The sequence below is a fragment of the Haemaphysalis longicornis genome, unplaced genomic scaffold (genome assembly GCF_048455015.1).
Source record: "Haemaphysalis longicornis isolate Haplotype H1 unplaced genomic scaffold, Haemaphysalis longicornis Haplotype H1 scaffold_12, whole genome shotgun sequence".
Taxonomy (NCBI): Eukaryota; Metazoa; Arthropoda; class Arachnida; order Ixodida; family Ixodidae; genus Haemaphysalis; species Haemaphysalis longicornis.
This window is the reverse complement of record NW_027526225.1, coordinates 76,801,578-76,820,924: the sequence shown is the minus strand read 5'-3', so window position 1 is coordinate 76,820,924 and position 19,347 is coordinate 76,801,578. Positions and strand designations below refer to the sequence as shown.

Here is a 19,347-nt window from a genome sequence, read left to right as displayed (position 1 = left end):
AAGACTTGCTTTAGGCGTGATGTCATTCTTGGGATTGATAACATCGTTAGAACTCAAAGTGCAGCGTTCAGGCTAACGCCAAGAAAATCCCAACAAGAAGAAACGGTCGTCGTCGTGGAGATGGGGAGGGGGGGGGGTGCTTTTCAACGTTCACAAAGAGGCAAAACAGAAGGCAAATAGAGAGAAAATTGCCCACTGTTCAGCCACCTTCGAGGAAGATGAGACCTGGTATGGGGCATATAGCTTTTGCTCGATGGTTTTTTCGGCGTGCGAGTACGATCGAACCATTTTAGGGTAGACGTGAACGGCTCTAATATCTGGGCCAAGCGAACAGCCGGCGTACGTGTTACCTTACAGCTAACGTGCTACAAACAAATATTTGAATTCTTTCTTACACCACACCCTTGGAGGTGTAAAGCTCCACGCGCGGTTTATAGCCACCTTGCGCAATACAATATGCAAAGTTCAACAAAAGCCGTCCTCCTTGGCGTTAGGTAGAAGTCTTTTTCATGTTTGTCTGGCTACTAGTGCACATTTTATGACTGTTTTTTCGCAAGTGCAAGTTTTCTTCGCCTTAAATATGCCTGCAACACTCCTTCCTAACATTTGTTTTCAAAATACGGAGTGACGTTCGAACGAAGTCAAAAAGAGCGAAGTCAGTACTAATTAGATTAGGTTGATTAGTACTCAAGACTGATTTTACTGCGCTACGCTATCAAATAACTCGTGAACTCGCTGAATAGAAGCGGCATGTGGCACTTCTCTTTAGCGAGCTTCATGCGGGCTTAGTCAACAACAATGACAGCAACTTCTGGTTAAATATATGGCACATAACACTTGCTTGTGTTTTGGTTATGGTAGCGAAATGAGAGCATGCTGCCTGACGTGCTCTGAATATCTGGTGAATTCCGTCTTGTCAGGATGGCCGAGCGGTCTAAGCCGCTGCGTTCAGGTCGCAGTCTGGACTTCCAGGCGTGGGTTCGAATCCCACTTCTGACAAACGTTTTTTTTTTTTTTTTTTTGCTTCGGAAGGAACCAAGAAGTCTGAAAGCAACATTGCCTTTGCATCGGTTAAACGGTCACTCAAGCTCGACTGGATGCCTGGCCATTCCTTACTGATGGGCAACAACTTTGCTCATCAGCAAGCTGCGCAATAAAGAATTACTTCGTTTTTCAAAGGACACAGCCTTGTCTGAACGATTGTAGGGACAACGGGGACCATCTTTTAATCGTCATTTCGTTAGTTTACCTGTTCTGTTCTAGGTTTTATTATCACCCACAGTTTTGTTTTTGTAGTTACCTTCAAATTTCCTTATCGTGCTCCTCAAGCTCTAATCACAGTTTTTTCAATACCCTTCCTTTGTCTTTAAATCCCTCCTTTCCTACTTCCCATGCGTAGTTCCTTCCTTCCTTCCTTCCTTCCTTCCTTCCTTGATTGCTTGCTTGCTTCCCTCCAGGAGGCAGCATTGACAAGCTTTATTGCCACCTTCCAAGACATTATCCGTAAAGTTGTTCGTTTTCCGGTCTTATATATTTTTAGTTAGTGGGATAAAAATAAGGTGCTATTTTTCAAACTGGCAATCGGGGAGAGATCGGGTTTTTTGTAAAACTAATCCGAAATTCGGATTTTTTAGTTTAATATCCAGATGTTATAATTAAGTAATACACTACCGTTATTCTGTCACTTGTTATCACGAGCTTCTTAACTATAACATGTTAAATTTGGTGTGTTTTTTTTCAAGCTTGTAATCGGGGGGATATCAGCGTTTTTTAGCAATTACTCTAAAAATTGGGCGTTTGTTTGAAAATGAACCAGTAATGATCACAGCAAATTGCATGGGCAACTTCTAAGAAATAATAAATTTTATTTGCAAAGAGCTGCTAATCGATTTTTTACACATCTTTGTTTTAATTGTTTACATGCATTGTTATCTACATGGGGAACATGTCGGTCTTCATTCGAGACCTGTCCAATAATTAAATGTATCTCAGCTGGGAGAAAGTGCTCTCGAAATAACAGCTTCCATTACCTGGGCACAACGTCAATGTAGCATTTGCCAGCCCAGCGTAGCAAGCGGTAGAGTCATGCCAACACTCGATGAGTTCGAAAGCTGTGTTTTTGGGGATTGCTGCCAGCAAGTACCGGTTGAGAATGGTGGACCGTCAGCCCACGATTGTGCAGATCGCAAGGTTTAAAACCTCTATTCGGGGGGAAATCGGGTACAACCCGATTGTTTCCTGAAACACGTTTGGGGTGTAAGAATCGGGTAAAATCGAGTTTTACCCGAAAACAAACACTCGTAATTATCCGGTATTAGCGGTCCCACAGCCAACACATCCCGTCCCGTCCTTTTCCTTAGCTCCCCTCATCCTCCCCCTGAACTCTACAAGGACAAAGAATCCCTACTTTTGAGACTATAAAGCAATACATCTCCTCACGCAGTCCGCCTCCATCGTGTATTTCCTACTCAATCCACAGCCGAATGCGTTATGTTCACAACTGAGCACTTAACCTCAAATCACAATAAAACGCGAGCCCAAGTTTTCCCCTTTCCCGTCTCCCCTTCCGCCACATGAGCTACGGGTGAAGCTGGTGACGAGCGGCCAACTAGACGTCTATACTAAGTTACAACTTAAGAACAGCAACGGAAGTTGCCGCTGTGCCTCATCACCGCAGCTGGATGCTACTCCGCGAGGCGCAAGTAGTGCGTTCCTGGGAATATTTTGAACATGGTGCGAGCCGTTTCCGTGATTTGTTTTACTTAATATGCTTATAAACGACTCCAGCGACGACAAACAAACTGCGTGAGAAAAGGCAGACGATATCACGCATTCATACCAATCCACTTTCAAAACGCGCGCGCCCGTTGAAATCCGGGTCCGTCGCTTAGGCGGAATGATACCGCACATGAGCTACTGCTGTTCTTAAGGGCACAGGGTAAGGCGAAATTTTGAAAAAATGACTTTTTGTTTTTCTTCGCAATTAGGAAAGTTCAATCCTTGTGCACATTTTCCATATTCACGCTTGCCCAAAAAACTCTTATTTCTCGCTAAAACGCAGTTTTCCTGTAAGGAAGTAGTAAGTGCCCACATCCTCTTAAGAATGTTCTCAGCGTTTATTGTAATTTTTTTCATCAAAAAACTCCAAGTTTCAGATCAAAATGCTTTTCTGGAACCAGCTGTATTAAGAAATTGCTTAGCAACCATTGCATAGCTGATTTCTCAGCGAGGGCAATCCAAAGACCCTGTTGCACGTTTTTTCCACATTTGCCCCTCGAAGCTGCGCACACGAAAACATCTTTTTTGGGCTTCACACTCTAATGATTCCAACATTGGATGCTGTTCTTTCATTAAATGATGAAGCAACACATGAACCAGCATTTTGAAGCCATTCAGACCAAAACCTGGGCGCAACACCACCAAGTGGCTTAAAGAGGTTGACCACAAGCAAAATAATTTGTGAACAGATCTGTACGATGGTGCACAAAATAGTCAAGGAAGGACAGACGACCGGGTGAAAAGCAAAAAAATGACTTTGACAGTGATTATAAAGCTGGTGCTTTTTAAATAAATTGCTCTAGTGGTGTTTTTGTCAAAAAAGTATTGTTTTTCACCTCTTTTTTTACTTTAAACTCAATTATCTCAAAACAATGTTTTTTTCGTACATAGGTACCATTATTTCATATATCTTCCAAGACAACAAGCTGATTTTTTCTCCCTGTCATCTACATAACTTGTCACACCTGCTGTACTAGAATTAAAAATATGCATGGAACAGTTTTTTTGTTACACAACTTTTAATACTAAAATAATGCAAAAATTTAGGTACTAACGAACAAAAAATTATAAAAAACTGGATTTTTTAAGCATGTTCATACTTCTAGTACAGTTAAAAGAGCACAAAATTTGAAAGAAAATGATATATACGTTATGTAGATACCTTTATTAGATGCCGAGAAAAATGTACCTCAAAATGGCCAAAAACACATGGGAAGTATAGGGCTTACCCTGTGCCCTTAACTTGTTCCCGATTATAGAAACGCCTGGCTTTTCGTGTGAAGGCTGCCCACTAAATTGCAACCTACCCTGGCCTACTGTGGCCCACTGCGCTTGCCGTGAGCTTGATGTTCACTCATCAAATGGTTTGCACAATAACGGAAGCAGTGTTTTTCTTTTTTTGCAGATAGAGAGAACGTGGTCCTCTGCTTTTTATATTTTGGCAAGCTAATGCCGCTACGCAAAAAGTGCGAGATAGAGGACAGAGGTTGGACAAGGGCCCTTTTGTCTTTTCTCGTTTCTTAAAAAAATAAATTGTGTGTGACGTGGAATGATTGCATTATGTTAGGGGATTTCAACTGAAAAAAAAAAGTACGGGCACTGATACCACGTTTTTTTAAAAGCGAGAGATTTCTTAGTGGTAACTACGTCGTTATGTCAAAAAGCTAATGAATTTCCCCATAGACCGGTTGGTCGACCGAAAAGCACTGATAAGATCTCTAGACACGGCTCGTGCGTTCAACTGGGCTTCTGTAATGTAAAAACGGTTACTTGAAAATCGCGAAAAAAAAGGAATGGTTCTAATAAGACAATCACGCCTAGATCACGAAAAAGGAGTAAAATGCTATAGCTTTATCTCATAAACCATGTATCGGTATAGATTTGGATCATTCGTAGGTGTGTTTAATTAGTGCGCACAAATCGTCGTATGGGTTCGCTCTTCGTTTGCGATTTGGGTTTTCATGAAGGTTTGACGATTGATTGTACGGACTTTCAGCGAAGGTTTGACAAACTTTTAGCTTTCGCGCTTCTCTAAACTTTCGTCAGTAAGGGACGGTAAAGTTTTGAATTTAGCACCGGGAACCACGCGTTTGTATTTGTTTACTAATATCTTGCTAACACCGCGTGGCCACGCCCGGCTATTTTATTTTGTATATTAAGAAAAGCCCTCGTTTTCTCATTCTTTTGTGTACTGCACCGGAAATCCTGTTTGATAAACAAAGGGTGTGGTTTTGCGGTTACTATCCAGAGCACGATAGATAAATGCGTGCGAAGGAAACTCCGCGGCCTTGTGTTCCCCGACGCTCGACTGCGCATGCCATTTTGTTGACTGCTTACTGGCGGCTTGTATTTTCTGGTTTATTGCGGAACACAAGGTCGCCCCATAAACGTTAATTTCTACAGGAACCCTACTCCCTTCTTCATTGCATGACAACATTGCCTGAACAGGAAGATGGACAAATAGGTGTTTTTCAAGCGCGCATTTCTTTAATGCTGCCTATAGCTTACTCAGCGAAATCGCCCTTTGGTGGCTCAAAATAATTACTTGCAAGGTGATGTATCTTTCGAGGCAACGTAGATAAAATCTGCGGGCAGGCCATCGGCGCAAACTTCTTTCCTTTCTAGGAGTACTCTAGGAGTACTTGAGTACTCCTTCTTTTAGGAGTACTCGAACCCTGTTCAGAAGGGAATATAGGAATAAACCAGAATAAAATACATTAAAAAAAAACAGCTTAGCTCAGTCATACCGAGCGAAATCGTTTTGCTGCTGAACTGCTCGCCGATAGAGTTTGTTGGTTCAGAAACGACACCGAGGCAGATCTTGGGGCAGAAAAAAAAGAGAAAAAACAACGCGGTATTTTATTCTCAACTGCCAGTGCCATTATTTTGCCGCTACAATGCCCAAAAGAAAAGAATAATTCTCGCAGGGGACAGCAAAATAAGCAAGCGTGCGTTTCTTGACAGCAAGCATTTATTTCGGTCTAAAAGGTTCGGTGTTGGCACTGAACATGCTGCGCACAAAAGAAAATAATACTGGTCTGTGCGGGGGTTGCAACAAGGAGATTTATTGAACTTTATCGACAGACATAAACCTCTATCACGTCTGATAAAAAAAGATTGGAGTGAAATAAATGAAATGTTCAGAGTTAACAGACGATTGGTTCCCTGGTACAACTTTTTTTTTCAGGCTAGTGCGCACCAGTGTCCGTGCGCTGAATTTGCTGTTATAAAAATAACTCTGTCCACATTGTTCTTTTTTAAAGCGAAAGTTTTACTGGCCTAATCAAGCGAGTTTCGCAGGCCATGACAGTTTATCTAGTGTGACTAGATAAGCTACAGAGTACCGTCACTGCATAGAGTTTCTTACAATATACACTAGAGAGGAATCTGGCGCTAGCGTCTATGCGGCTCACATCAAGGCGGTCTGTATCGTCATGGACCGCCATTAGATCATGAGCTCGCCTAAATTTCATCATTGGCTTGGATTGAAATGTTTCAGTGACCGCAAATTTAAACAAAGTTCCACAAAAACGCGAAACATATTGTGCAATTATGTAAGCGGAAAATAAAACAGCTAAGAAAGCTGCAGAATGGCCCGACGCCGCTTGCCGCTTCACCGCTGCTGCCTCGCAGGGAACCTCGGCACAGATGGACCAGTGTCCTGGCTCCCTTTTTCCATAGCACAACAGGTGACGTAAGCCCTGGTTTGGCTATTGCGAGAAATGTCTTTTATTCTGGTTTATTCCTATATTCCCTTCTGAACAGGGTTCGAGTACTCCTAAAAGAAAACAGCTAAGATGTTTTAAAGCTAAGAAAAAAGGAGGTAAAGCGTATTTTTGCCGGAATGTTTGTTCCTGCTATTTTGCAGGCCAAGTTGGTAGTTACGAACAATGTTAATATTTGGGGAGGAAACTCATTATAGACTCTTATTTTATTACTTTTACCATATTACCATTATTTCAAATAATAAGTTGTTTAAAGAGTTGGGAAAGATTTTGCAGCGTGCCTATGAAAACGTCACCTTCGTGGTGGACCGGTGCACCGACCGTGAGCTGCAGTTTAACAAGAAAAAAGAAAACGTGGCGTTAAACAGTCGTGGACGATGACAAGATAGGACGGATTTTGGTGCCCGTATCTGTCGTATCTTGTCTTCAAAAAAGAACCTTTTTTTGGTTTTTTCGGCGGCAACAAATTTCGCGGCGGCATATTATCCGGTCAACCATACGTCCTTCGACTGTCGCATGACCAACGTCAGGTGCGATCACGCACTGCCTGCTGTTTTACCGAACACGGCTACCACACAACAGGAAGGAATTCGGCTTCCTCGCAGCTCGTAGACGTGTTAATGCATAGTGAAGAAAGCAAATCCCCAGAACCGCTAAAGAATCCAATTGTCATGCCAAGCCCAGGCCACAAAGGGGGGTCTTCCCATAAATCCTCACGACGACATGGAATACCAGACGCAGTTTCCTCTCTAGCATACTAAGAAACTCATTGCGTCACTGAGGCGCGCAAGTGAGCAACGGCGGCCATTTTGGTTTTTATCAGTGTTGCCAGACTGCCGCTTCTGTGGCCTCACTGCTAACTTTGACGACGCCATTTGCAACCAACACTGGCGAAGACGCAGAAACAGGGCATCTTGGGACACACTTCTGCCGCTGAAATTCTGCGAAGGGCGTTATCATTGATTCGCATTCAAACGACGCCAGTCGCGCGCAGCCGCAGCGCAGGGAGGACACAGCTGAGACAGTTGACCGACAGAAAAGGCATAAACATCAAAAGGGCGGTGCCCATGAACTGTCGCAGTGTAAATAAGCGTCGCGTGATGCGAACTGGCCAATGATCACAGCGGCGGCGCGTAACAATAGGAGAAAAGAGTGCCGATACTCTGTAACCTTATCTAGTGACACTAAGTTTGACCTTTAAGTGAAGAAGTGATACCACGTGACCTCCCGCAGCTGCAGCCGTGCACCTCCGCTGCCGTGACCGCTGCCACGATATCTGTGTCCACGCGGGGCAGAAACTTGAAGGCTCACTTAAGAGGGTTCAACTTAAATTGAGAACGACTCAGCGAGCAAGGGAACGGAAGATGATAGGTGTAACATTAAAGGGACAAGAAGAGAACAGAGTGGGTCAGGGAAGAAACGCGTTTTAAGGACATATTAGTAGAAATTAAGAGGAAGAAATGGACGCGGGCAGGGCATGTAATGCGAAGGCAAGATAACCGTTGGTCATTAAGGGTAACAGAGTGGACCCCTAGAGAAGGCAAGCGTTGCAGGGGGCGGCAGAAAGTTAGATGGGCAGATGAGATCAAGAAGTTTGCGGGGATAAATTGGTCGTAGTTAGCACAGGACTGGGATAATTGGAGATTAATGGAAGAGGCCTTTGCTTTGCAGTGGGTGTAGATAGGCTGGTGAATGGTGATGGTGATGAATAATGATGATGACTAACCACCTGACTCACCGATCGCTTGTAAGGAAGACGGTACCGCCCTTTAGGAGACATCACAGTTTATCGCAATAGTCAAACCAGTGCTTACGTCAGCTGCTGTGCTATGGAAAAAGGGAGCCAGGACACTGGTCCATCTGTGCCGATGTTGTCTGCGAGGCAGCAGCGGTGAAGCGGCAAGCGGCGTGGGACCATTCTGCAAATGTCGCTCGGCTTGCTAATGAGTTAAAACTAAAACGCGAGTACGAGCGCGCAAAGCGGCAGGCTGAAACGAATGATGAACGGAACTTCGGCGAGCTAAGCGTCGGGAGAAGGATGCAGAAATACGACAGCGACGAGCTTTAGAGGCCCCATTGGACGAGGGTTTCGACGAGGGCTTCGACAAGACACCGACGAGAGCTTCGGAAACTGACGAAACGACGGTAGTAAGTGCTGGCAACCTTACCGTTGCATAACCGGGTCTAGCCGAGCTAAGCCGCAGCCATTTTTAGTTTACGCTGGGGCCGAACGAAGGTGTATTTTTCAGCATAACCAGGACCAATTTCTGTGGGCAACAACAACCCTATCACGCCGCCTGTAAAGGTTTTATTCTGGGTGCAAAACAATACGGGAAATGTGGTAAAACTATGTCCTTCTGTATAATTCTTAAAGATATTATACTTGTCTCAACGCCATTTCGAAGCGTGTGCTAATACTGTGGCGGGGTTCGCGAAATTTTATAGTCAGCAGAGGTCACTCTACATATTCACTATTTAATGCAAAATTTTTAAGAAGTTTTAGTTCCAGAAAAGCCGGGGCTGGTAAGAGGATGCGAAAATATTGATTGCCTGGTAGGGGCCATCATGAATGTTATGCCACACGGACGTGCGAAACGTTTCTATTCGTATGATGTCCAGCGAGTGGTGCGTCGATCCTGGCGTCATCTTTTGTGTTTCGAGAATGCGCGGCCGCTGAGAACCTTCTACGTGGAAGTGCAGTATATTACATCATATTTGCCTGCATGGAGTAAACAGGTAGTCCTGGTGTTTGTTTCCGCCCTAGTTGTATTCAAACGCGTACACCATAAAAAGAAGCAAGCTCGATCCACTTTTGATATCGCCAGCTTTGTACGCTATTACTCGTCACACACTCGCAAAAACTAATACCAAGATAAGCAACAAAACAATCACACAAAACTGTGGTTGATTCTCCTGAGGAATCGTTAAAACACGAAAGTGAAATGTGCAGTGAAATGTGCAGCGAAATCTGACAACTGAGCATGATTTGCGGGTCGGCGGTTGTCTTGTGGGTGTGCTTGGAAAGCGACCTCCTGCTGGAGGGTCGCTTCGGCAAAGGTTTACTGGCGTCATTTCCGTGACGGATATGAAGTCAGTGAAACCTTGGTGTATCCCGACAAAAAGCACTTTCGCGTTAAAATATAAAGCCCGAAAACGAACAACCCCAAGTATAACGTACTCTTTACAACTAAAGATTTCTTCCCCGCAAGAACACCCTGTGTGCAGGGGTGTACCCTTTACAGGCTGCTTGCTTCGTTGTGCTGGCGGCATTTCCGCGAAGGATATGACGTCACTGAAATTTTCGTGTCTCCCGGAATAAAAACACTCTCGTGTTAAAACACAAATCAAAAGTTGGGGTACCTGAAGCCAAAATGATCAATCGACGCACAATGAAAAACCATCCACAAAGCTGAGGCCGAACAAAGAAACCTTACGCCGAAAACAACACACCAAACAAAGAGCAAAAGCACAGACTAACGGACACCGGATGTGCATGGAAGGCTAGACAACCCAAAGCCAATAGCGGGCAGCCCAAACCCCTCCGAAAGCGTTGCGCAGATAAGTGTTTTTCCAAAAAGAGGACAAGAAAAAGTAGAAGGACCGCGACCGATTTCTGACGAGCCTCTCGAGCAGATCTCGACTGCCCACGTGGATGGCCGAAAAATGAGGAAAAAAAGGACCTAAAGGGAGGGAAGAGGGGCTGTCGGATAGAAAATAATCTAGAACAAAGCAAACCGCGAACTCCGGAGCAGTCGATGCCAAATCGCAAAGGAACCGCGTAGCGGTGGCGAGCGGAAGCCTTCCCCTTTTCCCCCCACAAGAGGAAGACCGGAGGCGATGCTTCCTTTGTCCTCGTCTCAGCGTGCCGAACCGAGGGAAAAAGAGGACGGCGATGGAGGCGGACGCTGGGCGTTTGTCCAGCGGCGATGCGCCCTGTTCCCTGGGGTTCGGAATGGCCGTGGGGACTTGTGGGAGAAGGGAACGCGAACAAGCTGACGTAGGCCGCCAGGGAGGAAACGGTCGCTGGAAGCGGGAGGCGTCGCTTCATTAGACGCGTCACACGGCTCCCTTCCTGCGTCCGTCTAGCCCAGGGCTCCCTAGTTCCCCAAAAGCAGCGCCCTTCTCTCCTTCTCTCCCTAGAAGTGGCAACGCGCCTCCTCTCCCTCTTTCTCTATACTTCGCTGTCAAACACCATCCCCCTCCGCCTTCTTGGTCGGCCCGTGTTTTCTTTCGGGCGGGCGATTTCGAAGCTGCTGTCTCGAAGCCATGGCTGTTGGGAGCGGGACAGCGTGAAGGGACGAGAAGTACTTCGAATTGCACGCACTGAGGAGCACCTAAGCATCCCGAACTGCAGAGATCTCAAGGACGTGTATCGTAAACACGGATGGACTTCGAAAGATAGTCTTTGTCAAAATTTTTTTGGCCAAGACGAAAGTGCGGAGTCCGCAAGAAATTAAACGGACAAGCTTACGCCCCGAGAGAGGCTGAAACTTTTTATGCTGGAAAGCTAAAGAAAACAACTTAAACAACTTTCTTTCGTACTGTCATAAAATATTGTTGTCACATTTAAAGGTAAAGCTTATTCTTTGAATTCTTTGTGGTCGAGAAGGCTTAGGATTGGCCCACAGAATTTTGATATTTTTTTCTTTATATATCCTGGAAGATAAAACGTGTGTAGTTCTTTATTAAAACAATTGAATCGTCGAACCATTTCAGTTAGAAGTTGAGTCATGGAGAACGCTGCTTCTGGAGAAGTAGCGGCGTAAACAGACGTTGACAGTGTTGATATAAGGCTAAATAAGATTAAACAAAATAATAAAGATATGGCCGCGTATCGGCTCTTTCCGTTGCAAATGTCGACGAAAGCTGATAGTCGACTGGCGCCCGTGCCATGTAAACACCTCCACTCTCTTTCCCGCTCACCTCTGATGCTGTTCCTCTCCCGTCTCGTTCCTCCCAAGATAATAGGCTAGAGGTTTGCTCAGTTCAATTTAAATTTACCGCATTCTACTGCTCCAGGCCGGGTGCCCCGGTGACAGCGCTGCCGTACGACGGAAACGCGCGTGATTCGTGGCACCCTACTACATGGTTTATAGAACCACGTTGCCCTGCCCCACGTGCATTCCAAGCGGAACGTGGAACCTATCAGTGGAACTTTTCGTTACAGCTGCCGTTTGAGTTTTTAAAATTCCACCAGGCACTATAGTGGCGCTGGCAACAGCCGGCGACGGTTTTCAGAAGTTCATGTAGTATTTCATTTGATATAGCAAAAACCGAGCATTCTGATATTTTTTAATAGAGGGACACTGCAAATGTCACTTATGTATTGATTTTCTGGCCCGCATTTGCGTGATGTTTTGTTCTTGTTCAACAATGTTGACAAGTGTGAACATTGACACCGGACTTAGACGTTATGATTTGGCTGTGGGTATATAAGACTATTGCGCAGATTGAGTTTCATTTTCGCCGGATGCTGAATCGAGTCACAGACACATAGACAAACAGACACACAGACAGGCCAAAAGTTTTGCGTTTAAGCCCAACAAATACTATCGTCTTTAAAATATTCGCGGTGCTTAAATCTTCTTACGTATAACCACGGGAAGCACTGATGCTGTCACATTCTGCGCACGTAAGCATACTTAAGTGCCCCGAGTAATTTTTCTGCGGCAAGCGCAGGGTCATTGCGTCTCCGTTCAAACTGTGCCCCGTACATATTTATTTAGATACCCCAAGGGCCCCGGAAAGCATACATGGGGGAGGGGGGGGGAGGGAATAACAATGTGTTGACATAATTTATATTCAAGAACAAACGCAGTCAAGAACTGGCATTTAACAGAAAAAAGCAAGAAAACGAAAAGGAAAACCGAGAAACACAAATCAAGCGGACATATTACCTGGTTCATGGCTATGATAAATTCAGCGCTTTTCTGATGGAGGCGAAAAGCAAAAACGCCCGTGTGTACGAGATTTCGGCGCACGTTAAAGATCCCCAGTTGGTCAAAATTAATCCGAAGCCTTCCACTACGGCGCACCTCATCGCCTCCATTGCGTCGGCGCGTTAAACCCTACAATCAATCAATGATAAATTCAGGCATCTATAACTAAGAAGCGCTTCAAAAGGCTTAAAAACAAAGCGCGTGAGGAATAAATGTGGCAATGTCTTTCGTTTTATTTATGCGTGCATGAGAGGAGCAGGCGATAGGGAAAGCTAGCAAAGGTGGATGAGAGGTCGAGTAGACAAAATACCGCGGGAAAGGGGGCCTTCTAAAGATGGCACTTCGCACTTCACCAAACGTGACGTCATGAGACCTCCTAATCTTTCCCTTCCTCCAAGGAACGAGTGAACTGAAGAGGGCTCAGGAGCAAGCTTTGTGGTCCGCCATGACAGCCAACAACATTGTAGGCAATCTATAGCTTGTGTTGGTGCAGCGAAGGTGTCCAAAGCGGGAGGCGATCTTCCCGACTGGACAAAGACGCTAAAGGGACCGACAACCAATTTTTGTTGAGGTCGCGTCGTCTAGCTCATATGAAAGCCAGCGTTTTATATAATGGGGTAAATTTCTAAACAAACAGGCAGAAATAACTTTAATTTTGCACTAAAATTTCTGAAGTCTGAAAGGTAGCGCCACGAGGTGTTATTGATTTTTTTCCTTTTTTTAAGCGATGCCCTTTCACTAAGAAAATATGTTCGACAAAAATCGGTTGCATGTCTCTTTATTATCACGCTACAACATCCGCCACCGCAGGCATGTCGTAATTTTTATTTAATGGGGAACCGAGGAAGGGCTGTTTTCTTCTTTTTTTTATGGGAGGTTGTGGGGTGCATGGAGGGGAGCTTCTCTTATTAGCACCAAAATTTAGATTCACAACAAAAACGTCAGGCATTTGAGAATATTCCGCGTGTTTCTTAATTTGGATACGTTTAGTTTGTACCGCCTACTGAGATGAAGGGAAACGCGAGTCTGTAGTCACATTCATCATCATCATCATCATCACAGCCTATCTACGCCCACTGCAGGGCAATGGCCTCTCCCATTAATCTCAAATTATCTCGGTGATGCGCTAACTGCGACCACTGAGTTACGCTCTGTGATGTAGTCACATTACAGAGAGTAAATTTAAGCCAGAAATTCTCTGCGAGCAAAACAATGTTAACAAGGCGGTAAGGCTTACCTTTCCATGGCATTCAAAGTGCAGGAAAATGGAAGTGACATCTAGTGGTCTTTCGCTGCTTGGCAGGACTCCCGAAACCCAACGAGTTAACGACAACCTATGACTTAAAACTTGTGGGAAACTGGAATCTACGAAGAAAAAACTGAGATCTGGAAATACCCAAACTGTCCCTGTTAGCTGGGTGAGATCAGCAGAGTTCTCAGTTTTTATTGTTTTGTGTAGAATTTTAGTTTGGAGAGCCACAAAATCAGATAGCTATTTCCTTAACGACCGCCAAATCTTAACGACCGCCAATTTCCTATCTCCTTCTGTACTGAAAGTACACTTGCGTGTTATCGGTTACCTGAAGGGTGGCGTGCGGTCGAGACTGCAGCGAGCAATCAACTCCATTGCAGCGTTCTTGGCAGCACGAGGAATTGGAAATCTCGGCAAACAAATGTGCAGTGTTGGCTTTTACGAATCGGGACCTCACGCACTACGGGCTCACTGTTGGAGTCAATAACATCCCATACGTTTCCAACCATGCATAGGTTTCTGGGGGTGACATTCGACAGGTCGCTCACCTGGTCACCTCATGTGTGCCATCTCAAGGAGAAGCTCTCATCAATCGCCCGCATATTCCGTATGCTTTCCAATAACTCCGGCGGTTGCTCTGTTAACTCTCTCCTTCGGCTATACAAAACGCTCTGCGTCGGTTTGATACGTTACAGCATCCCTGTATTGTCCCCTCTCTCTAAAGGAACGATAAAGGCTCTAGAGTCCATGCAAGCACAGATATTGAGGACCTGCATTGGTGTCCCGAGAACTACCTCGACTGTGGGAACACTGACGGAGTGCCGACGCCTGTCACCCTTGGCTCTCGGCGCGCAGGAGCTTCTTCGCGTGCGACTGCGGATTGTGGCAAGGCAATGTGATCACCCTTTAGCACCAAGTTCGGTTCCTGAAGTGCGTGACTTCCTGACTCATCATTACCAGCCGCCAGCTCTTCCGCTGCATCCGCCCTGGATGTTCCCAACGATAAAAATAGTGACCATAGTGCCCGGAATATCAAGCAAGGAGCATATTCCGCCTATCGCTCTGCGGTTTTTTGCCCTTGTATACAGGGTGTCCCAGCTATCATGCACCAAGGTTTAAAAAAAAGAGAAATTGTGTAACTCGAAGAAAACCTAGTGGATAATGTTTGCAGTACTGTGAACAAGCGGAGAGTAATTTTTTCGTTAATGAGACTTAATTAATTAATTGTAATTAATTATGTAACTCGATAAATACTGCCCTAATCACTAAAGTGTCAATGAGGCACTTGTAGGTAACCACGAGGGGCATCTAACTGCGCTATTTTCAGCGACGAACTAATTGCATACTCATTTATTCTGACTGATAAAGGAAACCCGCGAAATATGAAAAATACCACGTGACGACGCTTACGCGCGCATTGTAAAGCAGCGTCCCCAAACAAAGCTGATTGAAAGCAACTGCTTTGCGTGTTACCCGCCCGAAGAGACAGCGCATCACCTTGATAATAGCATGCATGGAAGGAGCAGCAGCAGCAGCAAGATTCGCTGGACGCGTGTGCAGATAAGGAACAAACTCGGTCGCGATTTCTTCTTTCTTTCTTTTGTCTATTTCATTCTGGCTAACTCAGAGGCAGCCTGTTTGAGGGCGTTGCTTTACGGTGCGCGCGGAGGCGCCGTCACGTGGTATTTTTCATATTTCGCGGGTTTCCTTTATCAGTCAGAATAAATGTGCACGCAATTAGTCCATCGCTGAAAATAGCGCAGTTAGATGCCCCTCGTGGTTACCTACAAGTGCCTCATTGACACTTTAGTGATTAGAAGAGTATTTCTCGAGTTAGATAATTAATTACAATTAGTTAATTAAGTCTCATTAAAGAAAAAAATATAGTCCGCTTCTTCACAGTACTGCAAACATTATGCACCTGGTTTCTTTCGAGTTACGCCTTTACTCTTTTTTTAATTCTTGGTGCATGATAGCTGGGACACCCTGTATATCCAATACACATACGGAGTACACATACATCTGTACACTGATGGATCGGTCTCATCCACATCATCCACTGTCGCGGTGTGGATACCTTCATCTCGCACCACCCTCAGTGCCATTCTAAGCCACAAAACCTCATCTACGGCTACCGAACTAGCAGCTCTGCGGCTGGCCTTGGCTTATATCATCGAGCAGCCTGCACGCGTGTGGGCCATCTTCACGGACTCTCGGGCTGCACTGCAATGTTTGGCGTCTTTCCACAAAGATCAGCTTGTGCTTGATGTACATGCTTTGCATCTTCAATCTCTGCAGGCGCGTCATCAAATAACACTCCAGTGGGTTCTTCCCATTGCGGAAAAACTGGAAATGTGAAGGCGGACGCTGCTGCATTCATAGCGCATAACAAACGTGGACCACAAGTACCGGTACCATTTTCTCGGAAAGATGCTTCAGCACTTGCATCCAGTGTGGCATGGAGCATGCAGCGTTCGATTTGAACAGACGCATCCCATCATTACGCGCCCCTCCACTCTATCGACCCGCACTTTAACTTCAGCATGTTACCTGGAATATCGAAGCATGATGAAGCAGTACCTACCGCATGCGGTTGAACGTCGCCTACACGAGATACTACTGCTACAAAATCAATCAGTCCACCTCGCCTCTGTGCCCACAGGGTGGTGTCCGTGAAGATCTGCAACACCTAATTTGTGACTGTGCACGATTTAGTACGCAAAGACTGTGCCTTGCAGTGTCTCTGGGCCGGCCGCTCTCCGTGGGGCTAGAACTGAGAGACGTATTAGGTTCCTGGAATTCTGCCAAACGTGCCTTTCGTGCCACAAAAGCTTTACTGGCCTAGCTAAAAGCTACAAGCCTTGATCAGACTTTGTAAATAGGTCAAATTATGTGTTCCTCTTCATCATTATAACCATCATTGTCACAGCATTCATCAGGCGTAGCAAGCCAGGCGGTTTAGCTCGGCTGACATCGCCAGGCTCATTAAGATTGTCTCTCTCTCTCTCTCTCTCTCTCTCTCTCTCTCTCTCTCTCTCTCTCTCTCTCTCTCTCTCTCTCTCTCTCTCTCTCTCTCTCTCTCTCATCCTCACAAGATAGCCTGCGGAGCAGCATAAAACGCGGCACTATATCTTGGTCTAAGTAAGCACTGAATTTTTTGTCTATCAATAGGCCACCCAAATTATTTCACAAAAAAAAACCTTCAAACGATCAGAGCAATTTCAGCAGATTCACAGACGGCCATCGCCCCTGCTTCGCATGCATTGACAACGGAAGTGTTAGCGACTAAGGAATAGTTAACAACTAGGAGAGCTGTTGCGGCGTCATACGAAAACCCAGTCACAGTTACTCCCGCCGTATACCAAGCATTTGAGCACGGTTTTACGAGGAGCGCCCGGCGTCGTCCAGGCTTGCGCGTGGCACTCGAAAAAAAACAACCAAGAAAACAGCTCACGTGCGTCCGCGCCTCAAGGGGGGAGCAGAAGACAGATCGCGCTACAGACGCCCAGTTCGTGAAACCGGTGTCCGCCGGTTCTAGCGCGTGCTGACGCGTTTTAATTTGGGAGAAATGTGAAAGCCCGCGGGCAAAACTATCCGGGCCCACCAGTCATGCATGACGAAGACGACAATATAGATGGATATGATGATGAGTACTACCGCAGTGACAAGCGACGACAGAACATGTAAATAGACAATTGCAAACCTAATGCAATGCGTGGTAGTGTGCCCTTCAGTGCTTACATCAAAACAAATCCTCCAGCTTCTCCGTTGTTTGACCGTTGCATGACTTAGTGCAAGCTTAGCCATTTTTTTTTCAATTTCTAAGCTGAGAACAACCTTGATACAACGAGGGGCGAAATACAGTTTGCTAGGCTACTAGGGCTTTTCTTTAAAATCACAACCAACGTTTTTTACACCCAGTCAGACAAGGCAAAAGGTGTATAATTGTCAATATTGTGTAAGCTTGAATACTCCGCTGGTAGCTTGATGGCCGCTTCACATAGGCAGAAAAGCTCAGCCTCGAAGGCACTCTCTATTCAGCGGATGCCACTCCGCACCGATGGCAGCTTTTACCTCCCACCGCTCTGTGCCTTCGGCAACGGTCTTCCGGGAATTCCCGTGAGTTGGCCCACAGTCCCAATGACACGCGCCATGTCATGCTTGCCTTGGGATTTTCTTCTTGCGGGCCAAAGGTTCAGTCGATACATGAGTAACTCCTCACCTATTTGACAATTTGGCGAAGCTAGCTGTCCGGGCAATTGAGAGAAGCGAGAGAAAAAAAGGAAAGTTTGTGTTTAGAAAGCGGAATGGAAAATTGAACCAAGCATGTTTATTTATATCAACTGTTTTATTATTGTTTAGTTTTACTTTTGCAAAGAACGTTTAAAATTTTAAATTAACTTTAATAAAATGCGCTGTTCGTGTTTTGTTCTTGTATTCTTTGTATTACTGGTCAGACCAACGACGCACTACCGGCAAGAAATAGGACTTTATTATGCAATTTGGTGTCGCGGAATGCATGTTCGAGAGAACAGAATATTGATGTTTACAAATTTCTGCTACGGTACGCAGTATTTCAGGTTACATCATTACATTAGGTAATAAACCGGATACTTCGCCACCTTAACACGACGTATGACGCTTTTTAAATGGAAGCGTTCAACGCAATAACGATATATATATATATATATATATATTTATATATATATATATATATAACACAGAAATAAGGGTTGGCAGTCGAGAAAACCTCGGAAAGCAAAGGGGAGGATGTGGTAGATCATTGAAACAGATTAAGAATTTGGAAAGAAAGAAAGAAAGTGAAGAAAAAATGCCCGCCAGGTGGGATCCGAACCCACGACCTCCAGAATACCGGTCTGGTGCGATAACCACTACGCTACCGGCGGGGCGATTTTCCCATTCACTTTCTGGGGTATTTATGTTAGGTATGTTTGTTTCCTGTGCTTGGGGGTGGTAGCCAGCGCCATTCGGACTAATCCGGGTGAAGGGGACCTTCATTTTAACCCCCGGGTCGTGACTCGAGTGTCTACGACATGTCCAGAGTGGTCGACCAGCTTTGAACCCTCTTAAGCTCCCTTTGGCAACAAGACTGCCAGAACAGAGGCCCTCGCTATGCATGTAGCGAATCAGAATAGGAAATGAGGGGCTCGTTGAAAATAACACAGAAATAAGGGTTGGCAGTCGAGAAAACCTCGGAAAGCAAAGGGGAGGATGTGGTAGATCATTGAAACAGATTAAGAATTTGGAAAGAAAGAAAGAAAGTGGAGAAAAAATGCCCGCCAGGTGGGATCCGAACCCACGACCTCCAGAATACCGGTCTGGTGCGATAACCACTACGCTACCGGCGGGGCGATTTTCCCATTCACTTTCTGGGGTATTTATGTTAGGTATGTTTGTTTCCTGTGCTTGGGGGTGGTAGCCAGCGCCATTCGGACTAATCGGGGTGAAGGGGACCTTCATTTTAACCCCCGGGTCGTGACTCGAGTGTCTACGACATGTCCAGAGTGGTCGACCAGCTTTGAACCCTATATATATATATATATATATATATATATATATATATATATATATATATATATATATATATATAACACAGAAATAAGGGTTGGCAGTCGAGAAAACCTCGGAAAGC

The 19,347-nt window shown here is 45.2% G+C and overlaps 1 non-coding gene across 1 annotated transcript; it reads left to right on the top strand.

The window, feature by feature from the left end:
* Positions 1-915: 915 nt before the first annotated feature.
* Trnal-cag (transfer RNA leucine (anticodon CAG)) lies at positions 916-999 on the top strand. Its single transcript has one exon. It is a non-coding gene; the product is annotated as a tRNA-Leu (tRNA).
* Positions 1,000-19,347: the final 18,348 nt, after the last annotated feature.